General features: G+C 45.0%; 2 long non-coding RNA genes across 2 annotated transcripts in view; one reads left to right on the forward strand and one right to left on the reverse strand.

Annotated features, from left to right (window-relative positions):
* The first annotated feature begins 4,625 nt into the window (after positions 1 to 4,625).
* LOC140601724 (uncharacterized) overlaps positions 4,626 to 16,675 on the forward strand; it is a 49,970-nt gene continuing 37,920 nt past the window's right edge. Inside the window, exon 1 of the long non-coding RNA XR_012004762.1 lies at positions 4,626 to 5,069. This is a non-coding gene — a long non-coding RNA (uncharacterized lncRNA). The remainder of the gene's footprint in view (positions 5,070 to 16,675) is intronic.
* LOC140601725 (uncharacterized) lies at positions 9,693 to 15,574 on the reverse strand. Its single transcript, XR_012004763.1, has 3 exons — positions 15,458 to 15,574; positions 15,055 to 15,137; positions 9,693 to 11,219 (listed from the first exon to the last, which is right to left on the reverse strand). It is a non-coding gene; the product is annotated as an uncharacterized lncRNA (long non-coding RNA).

Below are 16,675 nucleotides of genomic sequence, written 5' to 3' on the forward strand. Positions count from 1 at the left end.
CTTGGAAATTTTCTTTATGGCTGTACAGTTTGCTGTGCTCTTTCTCAACAAACTCCTTCTAACAGTTGATTAGGTTTTGTTAGCCTCTGCCACCATTTCTCCTACCTCATGGAAGCAAACAAATGAAAGACAAAATTGTTGTTGGCTGGTGTTTCAGTTTCCTAGGGCTGCCATAACAAATGGAAAAAGGTAGTTCACAACACCAGAAATGTACTCCTTCCCAGGGCTGCAGGCCAGAGGCATCAAATTATGGAGCAAGTGGGACCTCATGTGATCTGGAGGCTCTAGGGGAGTTGGTTCCTTGTCTCTGCCTGGTTCTGGTGGTCCCCAGATGTTCCTTGGCTTGTGGTCACATCACTCCGATGTCTACTTTCACAGTCAAACTGTCTCCTCCTGGGATCCCCGGGTGGCTCAGCGGTTGAGCACCTGCCTTTGGCCCAGGGTGTGATCCTGGAGTCCCGGGATCGAGTCCCACATCGGGCTCCCTGCATGGAGCCTGCTTCTTCCTCTGCCTGTGTCTCTGCCTCTCTCTCTCTGTGTCTCTCATGAATAAATAAAATCTTAAAAAAAAAGTCTCCTCCTCACCTCTTGTCTTTCAGGGTATGTGTACTCTCATGTAGGGCCTACCCACATAATCTAGGATAACCTGCAATGATTCTTTCTCCAAATAAAGTACCGTTCACAGGTCAGGGGGGTTCAGGACATGGATATATCATTTTGGGGCGGGGGGGGAGACCATTAGGCCCACTTCAGTTATATGACTTTTTCAGAGTTACTTGGGAGCACGTTCAAGACATATGTCTGGATTCAGGTATAAAGGACACGGAGTCCAGGAATCTGAATTTAGTACAAACTCCCTGAATGATTCCAATAGTTCTGCCAAATTTGGGAAACCCTGCCTTGAACTTTTAACAGTGCATAATTAATTGAAGAAGTCTCCAGAATGATCTTTCTAAGACAAAGATCAAATGCTTGTCTCTTCTCAGGTTCAAGGTTCCTTGTCCCACTTCCCTCTCAGCCTTCCCCTTGACACCCCAGGTGCAGAGTGTACTCTAGCCATGCATTGCTCTGAAGGTACAAAGCCTTCTCTTGCCTCAAAATCTTTATATTTTCCCTCACCTCCATTTGGAATGGATCCTCCCACCTTTAGCTTTATTTAGTCTTCTGCATAGTTCAGCGTTTATTTCAGGTAATGTCTCCCTGGTCCCTGGTGAGGTGGGGGGACCCTCCTGCTCACTCTCCCACTCTGAGTTCTCATCGCCGTCACAGACCTTAGCACAGTGCACTGTCATGACATGGGTGCTCATCCCACTCTCTCTGTCTCTCATCAGATTGTGAATTCGTTGAAGGCCACAACCAGTCTTACCTTCTTTCTCTAGTACTTGGCAAAGTGTGTCTGACACAAAATAGGGGTTCAGTACGTGTTTCCATGGAATAAAGAATAAATGATTACTACCTATGTACAGTTTCTCTATTTATCAAGGTCTTCACCAAATTTTCTTAACATGCTCATTCCAATGAGAATTTTGTTTAAAGAGAGAAAGATCACTGAGTTTTGGATTGCACTGCATTAAAAACAAAAGTTTTATTTATTTATTTTTTCCATTGGTGGCTCCGTATCCTTTTCATTTGAATGGGGTTTTTTAAGTTTATGGAAAGCATTTACAAATTTCATCTCATACCAGTCAAATGAGGTAGGCAGGGTTATTAGTATCTCTATTTTACAGATGAGAACATAGACCCTAGCATCAGTGATGAAACCCACATGAACTGCCTCAAAGCCAGCAGAATTTATGCTCCTCGAGTATGGAACTAAAGTTGCCTGTTAAAAAGCATATTCAGCTAATGTGACTGGAATCAAAGTGATCTGTGGTGAGTACAGAATATGCAGTAGCAGAGACCATCTGGATGATGCAAAGGGGGACTGATGATGGGTCTGAGTGGGCCATGTCTGGGCCTGTGACCCAACCACTCCTCCTTCCTGTGAGGGCATGAGGATCAAAGTAAAGTGTTGTCAACAAAGTGTGGTGTCTAGTGAGAGCTTGAGTAAGCATGTGGCCTAACACACATGTATCTTCAAGTCCCTTTACCCAAATCTACATATCTGGAGTTAGAGAAGAAAGGGAGAAGGAAACTGGTCTGTCTGAGGTCAGGCTACCACTCCAGCCAGATGTGGACAAAGCAGCAAGAGCCACACCCATGTTATACTCTTACTACACACAGTGACCCACCCACTAGTAGAGCTGACTCAATGCATGAGCAATTAGATTAGTACCACCCACTCCTTGGAATAGGGACAAGAAGGGGGCATACTGGGGAGTTTCCCCAACACATGCTGGATCCCAAAGACCAGTGCAGAAATTCCTTCAGTCCTGGGAAAGGTTAATACTATCAGGGACGGTGCACCAGCCTCTCCCTCACAACTGTGCCATAAGTGACAGAACAGGATAGGAGACTGGGATGCAGAGGTTTGATTATGTGCCCCTTGGTTCCTTGCAACAAATAATATCTTGGTCTCTGGAGCTATGGTCTTGAAGACGGGGTGCACTCGCTCACTCAGGCAGTGTGCTAGCTCAGGATGACCCATTGTAATGGAAGGACAATATTGGAATTCTACTAATTCTTATCTTACACTCTCTCCTGTTTAAAATTTTGACATTTTTTAAAAGATTTTATTTATTCATGAGAGACAGAGAGAGAGGCAGAGACACAGACAGAGGGAGAAGCAGGCTCCTTGCAGGGAGCCTGATGTGGTACTTGATCCCGGATCCGGAATCACACCCTGAGCTGAAGGCAGACGCTCAACCACTGAGCCATCCAGGTGTCCCATAAAATCTTTACTTTTTTTTTTTTTTGGTTTGTTCAATAATGAATATAATATTTTGTGTGCAGTAGTCTGAGCATATGATTTATAAACAAATAAATGTAGGTTAAAGAGATGTAAAATGTAGTCATTTATAGTTTATTAGTCTAGAAATATTAATCCGGTCAACCAAGTATTCCATCTAAGCCAGGATGCCACTTCTGGAAATTCCATAGGTTCAGAGTAGGAGCCAGTCATCATTTCCTATCATCTTCCAGCTGATCAGTACACAGCCAGGGGTTTTGCTTTCTGGGCCTTCACTTTCCTGTACAATAGAGCCACTGGGCAAAAGGGAGAAGAAAGACCTCTCTGACCTTGAATCATTGTGATTCTATTAATTTGACTGACATGGAAGAAAGAGCATTGCGCCCAGAGCCTAGAAAGCTTGAGGCAGATTTCTACATTTCCATTAATTTACCCTCTGACATTGCATCTGAGCATCTCAGTTTCCTTATCTATTAAATAGAAATAATGAAATGATTGTTGCATTTACTCAGTGCTTACTAAATGTCAGTCATTCTAAGCAGTGAATGTCTAGCAACTTTTTTAATCCATCAACTTGATGAGGTCACTATCACTATTTCATAGATAGGGGAATGGAGACAGAAAAGATGAAGGGGTTTACCTAAGGACCCACAGCTGATGAGTGTTTTGTCCAGGTTACAAACCCTGTGAATTGGCCTCCAGAGCCTTTGTTCTGGATTACAATGGTATCAGAAACATGTAGTATTAGACTATAGGAAAAATGGCTGGGCCACACCCACTCATAGAATCCAGTGTTTCAAGAACTTTGTGATTTCAAACTAAGGGAGAATAGGAAATTCTACATGCCTGTGGGATTTTCTGAGTCAGATTCACCTAATAGCCTGAGTGGGGTACTGTGGGAAGGAAACAGGGCTGGGCATAGGCCCTGGATTCTAGCCCTGCCATGTCATAAAATTGGACACTCCTTTGTTCTGCCTTTTAGCTGCTCTATCTGTACGACACAGAAGGTGCTTAAGCATCTTCTGGCACTAAGGCCTTCTTCTGTGTCTGATACCTGTAAGTGATTTATTTTTTAAGTGCTCATTTTAGGTGGAAACAGTGACAATACCAGTCACAGCTGGGTTGGCTTTGCAGGAAGATGTCGGACATGATTGCATATACCCACGACCAATGCCAAGATGGCTCAGGTCTGAAGCCTTGGCCATGTGGGCATCTGCACATCACCAGTTCCCACCTGTCAGTCTCCGTGGGGTGCAGGGGACCACAGGGCTTTAGGCAAGTTCAGCTGGTAGAAGGTGTGGCCATTGGGAGAGGTCATAAGCCTGGCTCGTGTCAGCCAGGTCGCTTGAGGCCTACAGTCTTTTCTTGGGAACATATCCCATGATTCAAAAATGATTTTACTTTGGGGCTCTCTCTTTGTTTAACAAAACCCTTTGTCCAGTTTTGACGAGAGGGAGCTTTAAACCTGTGTGAGGGATAAGAAAGAATCATAAAGGCAACACTGTGACTTTGAAGAAAGAGATGTTCTGAACTCCACCATGAGTTTGAGCTTGGGCTGATTATTTTTCTCTTCTGGGCTCATAATCCTTATAAGTTAGTAACATTTAAAAAAAAATAAATGAAGAAAGACACAGACCACGGAGCCCCGCCATCACGTTGCATACCTGTAACACAGACATCATTAGGCACACTGCTGGTGATGAAATGGGGCTCCTGCACTTAGCTGACCTAGCTCAGGCCACCCAGCAGGCAGGTAGAGATGGACGTAAGGCCAGACCTTCCCGATTCTCTCTGGAGCTTTGTCCACTGCACTCTGGCTGCCTCCCTGGAACCGGCTGGGTCAGCGAGGCCACAGCCGTGCGCCAAGCCCTGTCTTTCCTCTCACGGAGAGGTCAGCGTGGGATGCTGTGTCATTTGACACAAAGAGCTCTTTCACCAGCTGCCCCCTCTGAGGACCACCCAGGATCAAGTCTGTTTCTGCCACAGCTGGACAAATTTAGGTCAGATCTGTAGAAAAATTTCCCGGCGGGGTGGTTGGACGATGAAGCCAGCTCCTGAGCAAGGTTGTAATTCTCCTCTTCGGAGGATGTGAAAATCACAGCAATTTCCCTCCGTGTCTGAGTAGCAGAGGCTTTCCCTCCACAACCCTAGATGTGGACTTGCTGCCCAGGAGACACAAACTTGCGCCAGGAAGAAAAGAAATTGCATGGAGTGGAAAGAGGTGAGTCTGCGGGTATTTATCAAACCCTGATTATATATCCAGCACCGTCTAGATGCCAGGGATGGAGCAACGAATGAGACAGAGTCCTCATCTGAACAGAGATTTGATCCCAGTGAGGGCAGACAAACCCTTAGGTAAGTAAGATGATCTCCTGTACTGGGAGAAGGGGAAGATAACTTGATAGACTGGGACTACTTCAGTGGGGTGCTCCAGAGCTCTAGGCCCTCCACCTCGGAGGTCAGGTGCACACCCAGGACAAGAAATGCAAAGATTTGAAGCCAGACAGACTGAGGATTGTGTATTCCACTTGCCGGCTGACCATAACTCTCAGAGCTTGGATTTCCTTCTTTCTTAAAAAAAAAAAAAAAAAAAGTTTTATTATTAAGATGTAAGTGTCATACAATGTTATATTAGTTTCAGATTCACAACATAGTGATACGACGATTCTATACTTTACGAAAGACTCCCATCACCATATGTTTTTTTTTTTTTTAAGATTTTATTTATTTATGCATGAGAGACACACAGAGAGGCAGAGACACAGGCAGAGGGAGAAGCAGGCTCCTTGCAGGCAGCCCAATGCGGGACTTGATCTCTGGACCTCGGATCATGCTCTGAGCCAAAGGCAGACACTCAACCACTGAGCCACCCATGCATCCCTGGGGGTTGTCACCATTGTTACAGTATTATTGACTATATTTCCTTATTTTTTATCTCCATGGTTTATTTGTTTTATAACTGGAAGATAAATTGCCTTCACCTGTTTTACCGATCTTCACAATCCTCTCCTCCCTGGTCTTTGGCAGCCTCTAGTTTGTATTTATGAGTTTGCTTTTGTTGTTTGTTTGTTCATTTGTTTTTCTCAGAGCTTTAAATTCAAGATTTACTTATTTATTTATTTACTTGAGAGAGAGAGAGAGAGAGGGCAAGCGAGCAGGGAGGGGAGAGGGGCAGAGAGAGAAGATCTCAAGCCGGCTCCTTGCTGAGCATGGAGCCTGATGGCAGACTCATCCCTGAGATCACTACTTGAGCTGAAGTCAAGAGTCAGCTGCTTAACCCACTGAGCCAGCCAGGTGCCCTGGCTCAACTTCTATTTCTTTATCGGTAAATGGGGACAAAATCAATATCTGCTTCATTGGCTAGCTGTGAGGACACAGCTGACACTCAAATATTCTCTAACTGTAGCATTTGGGTTGCAACTCTGTAAAATCTGGAGTCAGAACACCAAAAGGGGAGTCAGACCTTGAATTTGGGGCAGCCGTCGTTGTCAGGGTAGTTTTCTCCAAGTGACTGCTTCTCTTCCATCCTCAAATACCCCTCCTACAAAACATTGCTTTCCTCCTGCGAGTTGCTGAGAGGGATCCATTTATTTACTCAGTGATTATCTCTTGAATGCTAACTCTCTGGCAGGCCCTGTTATATGAACTGCGAGGACTCAGCAGAGAAACAAGCAGAGCTCCCGTCCCCAACAACTCTCCTGAAGCTTTTGTTCTACTGGAGAGTAAGAGACAAAATAAGAAAATGCAAACGTGAGGAGATGTTCATGAACATTTTTCCCAGGGAGTGGCCTTGGGAAGCGGTGCGTCCTGGTCAGCACTCATCACGTCTGTTTCCTCCTCTGGGTGATGATGTCCGCTCAGAGCTGCTGCCAAATTTCTCCTCCCCAGGACTCAGGGAGAAAACAGATTGCCTTGCAATATGCAAGTTCATGGTCGTATCCTGGCCTGAGCATAGAGGTCAGCAGGATGGGGGCCATGCTACAGGAACTGGAGAAATGTGGTAGCTTGAACCCTGGAGCAAAGGTGAAGTCCATTTATTAGGATGAGGGTATGTGCATAGATGGGGCAAGCTGCCAGACGGAATCAGCACCAGTGGATCCAGGTAGTGGTTACGGGAGGTCCATCAAAGGCCAGAAAGCGTAAGCTGCCCCGAGCTAGGGTTGAGGACTAGATCATTCTAATTCAGGTGTAGAAGCTCCTGAGGAGGTGGGAGTAGTGCTGCGTAGGGTGGCAGCCAAGGGCGGGGGAGCGGGGGGTGCACCACCAGGATCTCCTGTCACAAAAAAATGGCTGGTCTGCTTCAAGTCACCTTTCAAGATCTGCCTCACTTTCCAAGTCAGGGTTGTGCTCTTCCCAAGCAGCCCCAAACAATCACTGAGCAGGGCTGTGTAGCAGGGTCGGCTCATTCTTCTCCACACAGAATGCATCTAGAGACGATCCTTGCTCTGGAGTTCCTCATCGGGTAGCCCAAAGTGGTCAGATCTACAGCTGTTCAAGGGTGGCAAGTCTGCATCAGGCTCCGAAGGCTTCAAGGGGCCAACCCAGCATCCCCCCCACTCTTATTCCTCTTGAGCTTTCCCCTATATACTTCTGGTACCTCTAACTCCCTTTCAGAGTGGGCTTCTGCAGCATCCAGCTGACACAGGTAGAGACTGTGCAGGTAATAATCGGACACCTGCCCTCGGTTTCCCAGGCGAGTTGGAATAGATTCATCTTATCACATGCCTGCCAGGAGAGAGCAAGCCCTACTCTGTGAGCCTTCCAAACTTTCTCCTCCAGTGCTGCTCTTGGGGCCATTGGTGCCTCATTAGGCATTGAACTAAGTGATTTTTTTGTTGGGATCCAAATGATTTCTAATCGCCCGATATCCTGGTATGTGGGAGTCTTCTTGCAAGATGGTTCCATTTTCAGAATTTCCAGAATTAGGGAAGTAGAAAGACCATCCCTGCAATTATTCACTTATTTGCCATTAAAGACACTCTGTGTCATTTGTCTTTTCCTCACTTGCCTAGGTGGCGAGCTCCAAATCAGTATTCAATGACCCCGTCAAGCATTTCCCCCTCTGGGCAGCCTGCCCTATCCATTTGGCAACCGTAGTTAGGGCCTTCTTTCTATTTCCAGTGTGCTCATGCATATATCTGCCCCCTCTAGGACTTCCTGGAGGACCAGAAACTTGAACTCCTAGGATGTGTGTCTGACACAGAGCAAGTGTGGTTTTAATAAATGTGTCTATTTTTAATATAAAGAAATCCAACATTAATTGAGGGCCACTATGTAGTAGGCCTATGCTGCATGTTGAGAAATGAAAGTAAGGCACAGTGTCTGCCCTTTGGGTGTTCACAATACAGATGTTGAGAAGGAGGAGGGTTAAGCAATGAAATTTAGAAAAACACAACTGAAATATATAATCAGGAGCACCTGGGTGGCTCACTTGGTTAAGCGTTTGCCTTCAGGTCAGGTCATGATCCTGGGTCCTGAGATAGAGCCCTGAATGGGGTTCCATGCTCAGCGGGGAGTCTACTTCTCTTCCCTCTGCCCTATCCCTGCTCATGCTTTCCCTTTCTCTGTGCTCTCTCTCAAATAAATAAATAAAATCTTTAAAAACTTTTAAGAAAATGTATAATCAATAATCATATAATAAAATCAATAATAGTAATAATCAATAATTAAATCCTAAGTGCTGGTCTCTCCTTAACAAATAGACCTACTATTGTAATCTAACATCTGCTTGTCTGAGTCACAAACCCAAATTCTATTTGGGAACAGCTCCTTCTCATCATGGCCCTCACTCCACCCTGGGCCATCTCAAATATTCTCTCTCCCTATGAGTATACATAAATTTATATATATTCCATATATGTAAATACACAGACACACTTATAGATGTATACACACAGGTACACACACGTGTATATTTCCCAGTGTCTGTACTCCTACGAAAGACTAGGACAATTACAAAAATATATTGAAAAACAAGAGGAACCTAAAAAAGAAGGAAAAGAAGCTTTAGCCATAAGCTCCGGTGTTTACAGTCCTAAATGATCAGCACACACTTTTCTGTGCTTCTATGGATGATCACTGCTGTCTAGTGCTTCATTCTCAAGAATGCCTCTCACCTTCCCAGGCAATTAAAAAATCTATAGTTCATGCTGATTATAGGTTTATTCTAGGGGATCTGTGTTTTAACCGCTCCAAACGGGGCATATTCCATCTTTGGATATACATGATATGACTTCCTTTGGCGGCAGTAACGAATGTCTTTATAAGATCCTGCAGCAGTCATGGCCAGAGGGATTATATACTAGGGAGGACTGTGAAATAAACTGAAGAGTAATCTCAGAAAAACAGTGCTGCTGTAGGAGGCGGTGTAGTTGGCTGTCCTAAAATAAGGGGCCGAGCTCAGGCAGTATTTGGATGGAGAACTTTCAACCCTAACCTTGTGTGTTCCCCACTCTGGTGTTGGTGCATTGTCCTGTTGGTGCTGCATGACTGCCCAGCACAGAAAAGGTCGGGGTTGCCTCCATGTGGGCCACCTGCTTTATTTTTCCTGCACACCACCTGTGACCTTGACAGAGCCCTCCCCACCAAGGGAGGCCATGGCATTATTCCTACGTTGCTGGTCAACAACTGGAGACGGAGAGGTACGCTGGCAATGATCACAGGGGTGGTAAGGGGAGAAGCTCCTTCCTAGGCACTGTTTGGGTTTTTTTTTTTTTTTCCCAATGATGCAGCATTAGGATTCATATGCTAGACTATTTTGAATAAAGTGTAAGACTCAATTTAAATGCATATAAGGATGATGATAATTTAATAGGTACTATGATTGTACAGCTATTTGGTCATTACCAAGATAACTTGATCCTGTTCTGAGAATGAAAATCTTTTTCGACATGCTTTGACCGTAATTGCCTCTTTACGGGAAAGTTTTCTGTGCACTTATACATATCATCCGCTCTGCCTGACATGACCTTTCTCCCGGTACCCCTGCCTTCTGGTAAATTCATCGTTATCTTTCCTAAAAACTTCCAGGTATAGGTAATCACTCTAGCTCTGTTCCCAAAGAGCTGATCATCACTTTGAATTGTGTGTCTTCATCATCACATACTTCAAATCCTTATATCTCAGTGACCAGTCTGCTTTGAGGTCCAGGACGGGGGCTAGTTCGCCTCTGTTTCCACATTGTCTCCTCAGGGCCTGTGCACAGAAGGCACTCAGTATGTGCTTGAAGCTGAAAGAGGGGGCAGAGGGAAAGAGGGGGCAAAGGAAAAGGGGGCAGAGGGGCGTACGGTGTGTTCACCTCCTTTGTCCGCGTGGAGAGTTTAGACCAAAGACAATACCACCAGGTCCCTGAAGTGAAAGGTGGCCAGGTATGGGAACAGAGGGGTGACCAGCATATTTCAGGGTCTGCAGGAAAGCTGAGAGTCCACAGGGCAAGTGCATCCTTGGACCAAAGAATCGCTGCTTTGTTCACAGTTGTTGACCAAATTCCAGGATGACAATCCTACAGATTGTCTATTCCAGTGGGTTTGCTATCGACCTGCTGGTGGTAGAGAAGCAAGCGAAAGCAGTCCATACCCCACAGGTGGCCTCTATTCCTGGGGGGGCTGTTACAAATGTTGAGCACCAGCTGAGTTCTTCAAATGCATTCTCTGCACCAAAACACCATCCTTGAGCACTATGGAGTGAAAGTGGGGAAAGGGTCTGTCTCGGAGTCCCCTCCCTGCCGGCCACCGCTGCTGGGCCCTTTACTGTCATGTATGTGTGATCCACAGCCACCTCTGAGATGGGGATTACCAGCGGCCTGGTTTCTTCTTTAGGAAAGGGACATTCATAGAGCTTAAGTGAATCATTGCAGCTACCCAGTGAAGTCAGAATTCACACCCGGATCTTCCAAATTCCCCTGTTCTTTCCAGTTTCCCATTCGATTTCTTTGCTGGAAATGTTTTATTTTCTTTCCTAATTTGGAGGAAATGTAGTCACTAAATATTCAATGATAAAGCATTTTCTCCCAGTTCAAAACGTGTTTTTCATAGTCTACTATGGGAAAACATCGAAGACATGAAGACATATGAAGACATCAAGGCGCTTGGTGTTACAGAAACTTGATATGGGCTCTCCCTTTAATGTACTTGCGGCAGAGGTCGGGCTTGAACAAAAGAGAGGAGATGGGAGACAATGAGTAGAGGTCCTGGGGCCTGGGTCTAAGCCCCAGGAATGGGTTCAGAAGAGGTCAGTTGACAGGAGTTGGAGGCCAAGGATAGGCTTCCAGAAGATCAGGACAGGCAGGAGGATGCCACAGCAGGTGCCTGGCTCCATCTTCATTTTCTTGACAGTCATCAAACATTTAGCTGTTGTCATTTATTTCATTTCCCTGTAACACATCTTTATTTAGTTGTTGTTGTTGTTTTAAAAGGAAAATACAATGTCAAGAGTGTGCTCAGAGCTTTAGGGGAAAAAAAATGATTTCAAATTGTTTTGGGTTTTGCTTGGTGGCCCTCAAAAGTGGCATGACTTGTGCAGATTGTGGTGGGTTGGGTTTAGTAAGCTCAGTGGTTCTCTTTGACTCCACTGTTAGCCACCATCAGGACAGGGGGGCAGATGCCCGAAGGGCTCCACCCACTTTGGAATGTCATCTCATCCATGCCAGTAGAGATTAACTTCATTTTACAGGTGAACACAGAGCTCCAGAGAACTAACTGGCCCGAGGTCCCTCAGTGATCTTTGATTTTTATTTATTTATTTATGAGACACACACAGAGAGAGGCAGAGACACAGGCAGAGGGAGAAGCAGGCTCCCTGTGGGGAGCCCGATGTGGGACTCGATCCTGGGACCCTGGGATCATGACCTGAGCCAAAAGCAGACACTCAACCACTGAGCCACCCAGGCATCCCCCTCGCTTAGTGATCTTCGGTTCCAATCTCAACAGTTTCTGTTAAGGAAACTGAGGCCCAAAGGGAGGCAGATGCAGAGTCCAACTCTTGCTCAAGACCATGCTATGTGCTTGGTCACCTAAAGTGTTAGTTAGACATTTTTGGCATCTGGAATGCTGGAATAAGAACTCCCCGTGCCAGTTCCTGAATCTTTGGGCTCAGAAAAGTATAATGTATGTGTATTAGCTTTCATTCCAAATTATTTTCATATTCACTATTAATTAACTCATATACATATGTATATGTGAGTGGATTAATTTATATATATATGAAACACTGAAAAATTTCATAGATGTAATGTTGCAATATGCTATGTGCTGTTTGTTCAGACTTTCTGGGGGCAGAATGATGCTTCCTGAAAGTGGTAATTTTCTAAAAAATTTGATATGCTCACATTCCTTCCTTAGGATAAATACAACTGGATCAACTCACATTGAAAAAATGAGTACAGGCAGCCCGGGTGACTCAGCAGTTTGGCGCCGCCTTCAGCCCAGGGCGGGAGCCTGGAGAGCGGGGATCGAGTCCCACATCGGGCTCCCTGCATGGAGCCTGCTTCTCCCTCTGCCTGTGTCTTTGCCCCTCTCTCTCTCTCTCTCTCTCTGTGTGTGTTTGTGTGTTTCTCATGAATAAATAAATAAAATCTTAAAAAAAAAAAGAAAAAATACATTAGAAATTGTCATGGATTGAGGTCAGAAGATCCTAGAATATATGGATTCTAGCAGAACCACTGCCAAAAAACCCCAAATCAAAAAAATCAACACATTATTCCTGGAGCTCTGTGTTATCTCACAGGTAATGAATTCTTACAGTGTGTAAGCCCTTGGGTTAGGCCCTGAGCACTGATTTGGGAAGAAATATCGGCAACGAATACTGCTCATTGCAGGAGACAGGAGATCTGATAATATGATTGAGATAATACGATACAGTACTAAGTAAGCTGTGCTGCAAAATATCATCCTTTTCCAAGTTAATTTTCAGATTTAACACATTTTATATCATACTCTAGAGTTTTTAAGAGGCAACATTTCTAAATTTCTTATTGAGAACCAACAAATAGGAGTAGGTAAGAAATTGAAAAACAAAAGCAAGATGTAGGACTTGAATTGATCATATGTAATAATTTCTTACACAGCCACAAAATTAAAAGAGCATCTATTGCCAAAATTGGCAATAGAAAGTATGGCACAAAAAAACACAGAAAAAAGACTTCTACTGCAGATAAGAATCCAATATGTAATCAAGAACATACAATAAAAGAGGAAGGGCAAGTTTTTCATCAAAATATGCTTATAGGGCAACCCGGTGGCTCAGTGGTTTAGCGCCGCCTTCAGCCCAGGGCGAGATCCTGGAGACCCGGGATCGAGTCCCACCTCGGGCCCCCTGCATGGAGCCTGCTTCTCCCTCTGCCTGTGTCTCTGCCTCTCTCTCTCTCTCTCTCTTTGTGTCTCTCATGAATAGGTGGATAAAATCATAAAAAAAAACAACAGATTATTAAAAAAAATAAAATATACTTATAAATTTGGTGAAGAATGTTTTTAAAATCACAATTAATTCTTATCTCAGGCAGGTCATATACTAAAATATACTCCTGTTGGATTTAAGAATTAATTCACAGCACACTTATAACTTAATTGAGTATTTAATTGTTACTGGACTGGGAAGAGTTTCCATAGCAATGGGGGGAAAAAATCACAAAGAAAACAGATAGAAATATATACAAATTAAAATATTTTGCATATCCTAAAACTTTAAAATTCAAATTGAAAAAGCCAATGGGAAAAGATATCCAAACAACAAGGATCAAATGAAAGATTATCAGGAGGGATTTCACAGAAAATTCGAAGAATCTGTAAGCTAGTTAAAAAGATGTTAAGCGACATTAAAAATCAATACATTGACAGTTATTGAATAATATTTAATGTTTGGAAATATATTTGAAATACAAACTTGAAAATATACATACGGCAAAGATAAATATTCAGATGGTGACATTGTACGTGGTTTTAATATCTTCTTTTTATTTTACTTTCTTTTTTTAGAGCCCAAGGTGGGGCTCAAACTCATGACCCTGAGATCAAGAGTCAGACATTTAACCAACTGAGCCACCCAGGCACCCTTCTATTTTCTAATTTAAAAAATAAACCAAACACACATTAACTGATGGGTAAGAAAGAGAATACCTTTATTAAAAATGATAAACCAAAAAGAAAATGAGGCACAGATGAAGTACTGGAGAAAATGAAAACTTCTAGGAAAAATATTATTTCGATTCTCTCTCCTCTCAGATTCCCCTTCCCCTAAATTCCCCCACTATCAAAATATGTCCCTCAGAGTGGCTGTGTCTCCCACCTCAACCCATCTTTCCCTTCATATGATACTTTTTTTAGGTTGAAAAACGATAACATTCAAAAGACCTCCTCCCCATAGTCACAAAATCCCAAACCTCTATTCCTTGTTATATCAGGCCGTGCTCTTCAGAAGCCTGGGTCCTGACAAGGGGGCCAAACCTCACCATCCCGATGCTGGGCAGTGAGCTTTGCGTGGCATCACACCCAGTACTCAGGAAGCGCCAGCCTGCAGGAGCGGGCCACCTTAGCTCCGCTTACAAACCAAGAAGGAGCAGCTCGGAAGGTGCCAGGACTCACCTAGGTCTTCATGTAGCCGGGGAGTGGCAAAATCTTGGATGTAGTTGGTGGGAACCACTCATGTAAGCAGGCAGGAAGGGTGGGCAGGAAATGTTCTCTGCCCTCAGCTCACCTGTACCTGCTCCACCACGGTGTGCTCCCTCAAAGGGACACAACGTGCACTTGTCGAGTGCCAAAGGAAGTCAGGCATTGTGCTGGGAACTTTCTACACTTAGGGCAACCTGGCAGGATAAAAGCTATTCTCAGCAGATGGATAAAAGTTCCAACTTGAGACACCCGCAGGCTGGTGATGTGCCCAAAGTCACGCCACCGAGAGAAGTTCCTGGTAAATCCCCAGGTTCAGAGGAATGGGGGTCTGATGACACAGAGCACCTCATTGTTAGCTCCCTTATGCAGGGATGGCAAAACCTGGACCATCCCAACCCCCCACTGCAAGCAGCCTTGGGCCTGCTTGATTTTGATTGTTTTTGTCTCCCTGTGGTGGAAGTTTCTGTGCGTTCCCACAGCCTGTTCTGTTGTGTGCTTCAGCCTTGCTAATCTCCAACTTCACCTTGCAGAAGCCCCAGAGAAGCCGGAACCACCATCCCCCCCACCCCACCCCAAAGGGAGTCAAATAACTTTGGGAGTTACCTGGGAGTGAGATGAAGCAGGGTCTCCACTTCTTATATATGTATTTGCAAATAAATGGCCCTAAGCAGCTTCCCCAGCTAGACCTTAAAAAAAAAAAAAAAAAATTATACATCACAATCAACACAGACAGGAAGTACCTCTCCAACTATCTCCCCATGACTCCTCTCACTTCTGACTACACCCTCCCTCACACATACATACACATGAAGACGAAGACTTCACAGACAACACCAAACACAGACACCATTAGCAACTTCCTTCTTCACAGCTCCCCTCCCCCCCACTGTTGCTAGGGGCAACTGCTGCCAACAGGTACCAGAGGTTTGAGGCCACATGGCCAGGCTGCCTGCATGTGACAATGACAGCTCCAATAACTGTGTGTGGGTGGGAGAGGAGCCCTCACCGGATGTGTTCCATAATTAGTACTCAGAATAGCCTCTTTGTCGATCTCGGATCAAAAGAGCATGGCTGTGTCCAGATAGAAAGATAAGAGCTGAATTCTTGGTGAAGCGGAAGTTCCGTTTCCCACAACCCCCTTAAGTGGTCTGTGCATGATGGGGGTGAGAAAGTACTAAGCATAAGCACCCCATCTGGAGAACCTACCATGTGCTTGGGCTGACACCCTTCATAGCAGTCCTATTCTCATTCCAGGGGCTGGACAGGCCACATACCTAAGAGCATACAATCAATGCATGGCAGGGTTGGCACCCAAGGCCTTTCTTCCTTTCCTTACTGACTCAAAGCTTATTCTCATGACCCAGGACTGCCCTGCAGTCTTCAGAGTTCAGCTCCAGGGCAGGGCTGCACCTGGAGGAGGGGGTGCTAGGGCGGAAGTCGGGGCAGCACATCACACCCGTGTCTGCAGGGGTTCTGATGTGGCTTTGCTACTGGTGAGCTCTGTGACTCGGGCTTGCTCGGGACCCCTGGGCCCAAGCAGAGGGGCTTGTGGTCATCGGTCTGTCTTTATGGATCTTTAGGATGCTGCCTCCAGCCACCTTCTCCCCACTGGGTGCTGGGTCATCCAACCTAGCTGCACCTCCTCCTGCACACGTGTCCAAGATAGCGAGTCCACCCTTCTGTGATGTTCCAGCTTCTCGTCCGTGTAACCATGAGGCAGCACTGCAGCACCCTGTCTTCTTATGACCTGTTCATCATTTAAAACAGACAAAGAAAAACCAGGGAGACTACTATGTCCCGAAGGTTCATCCAGCTTCAAATACAACGAGGGTAAAAGGAGGTCACATGCATAAATCAGATAGCAGCAATGTAAGAATTCTGCACATGTTCTCTGGGTCCCTTCAAAGCCTTGTGCTGCACTGGGCAGCCACGATGTAATATGTTTATAATGTCCTGTTAAATCAGCAAATGAGTTGGTGATGTCCACAGGGAACAAAGCCCCTTGGCCGTCTCAGCTCCCCCTAAGCGTAGATGGACACGCTGAAGCCCCACTCGACGACAGAAACTAGGTCAGTTTTTGTTTCTGTTGTTCACAAATGAATTCAATTGTACTCTCAATTGATCATTCTGATTGGTCTTGGTGCACAGGGAACTGTGTCCGTTCCACACAAAACCTGGGTATTTTGTCCGTCTCAGAATTAGCCGCTGTCTGATAAGTGGCCAC

Source organism: Canis lupus, chromosome 12 (assembly GCF_048164855.1).
Source record: "Canis lupus baileyi chromosome 12, mCanLup2.hap1, whole genome shotgun sequence".
Classification (NCBI taxonomy): Eukaryota; Metazoa; Chordata; class Mammalia; order Carnivora; family Canidae; genus Canis; species Canis lupus.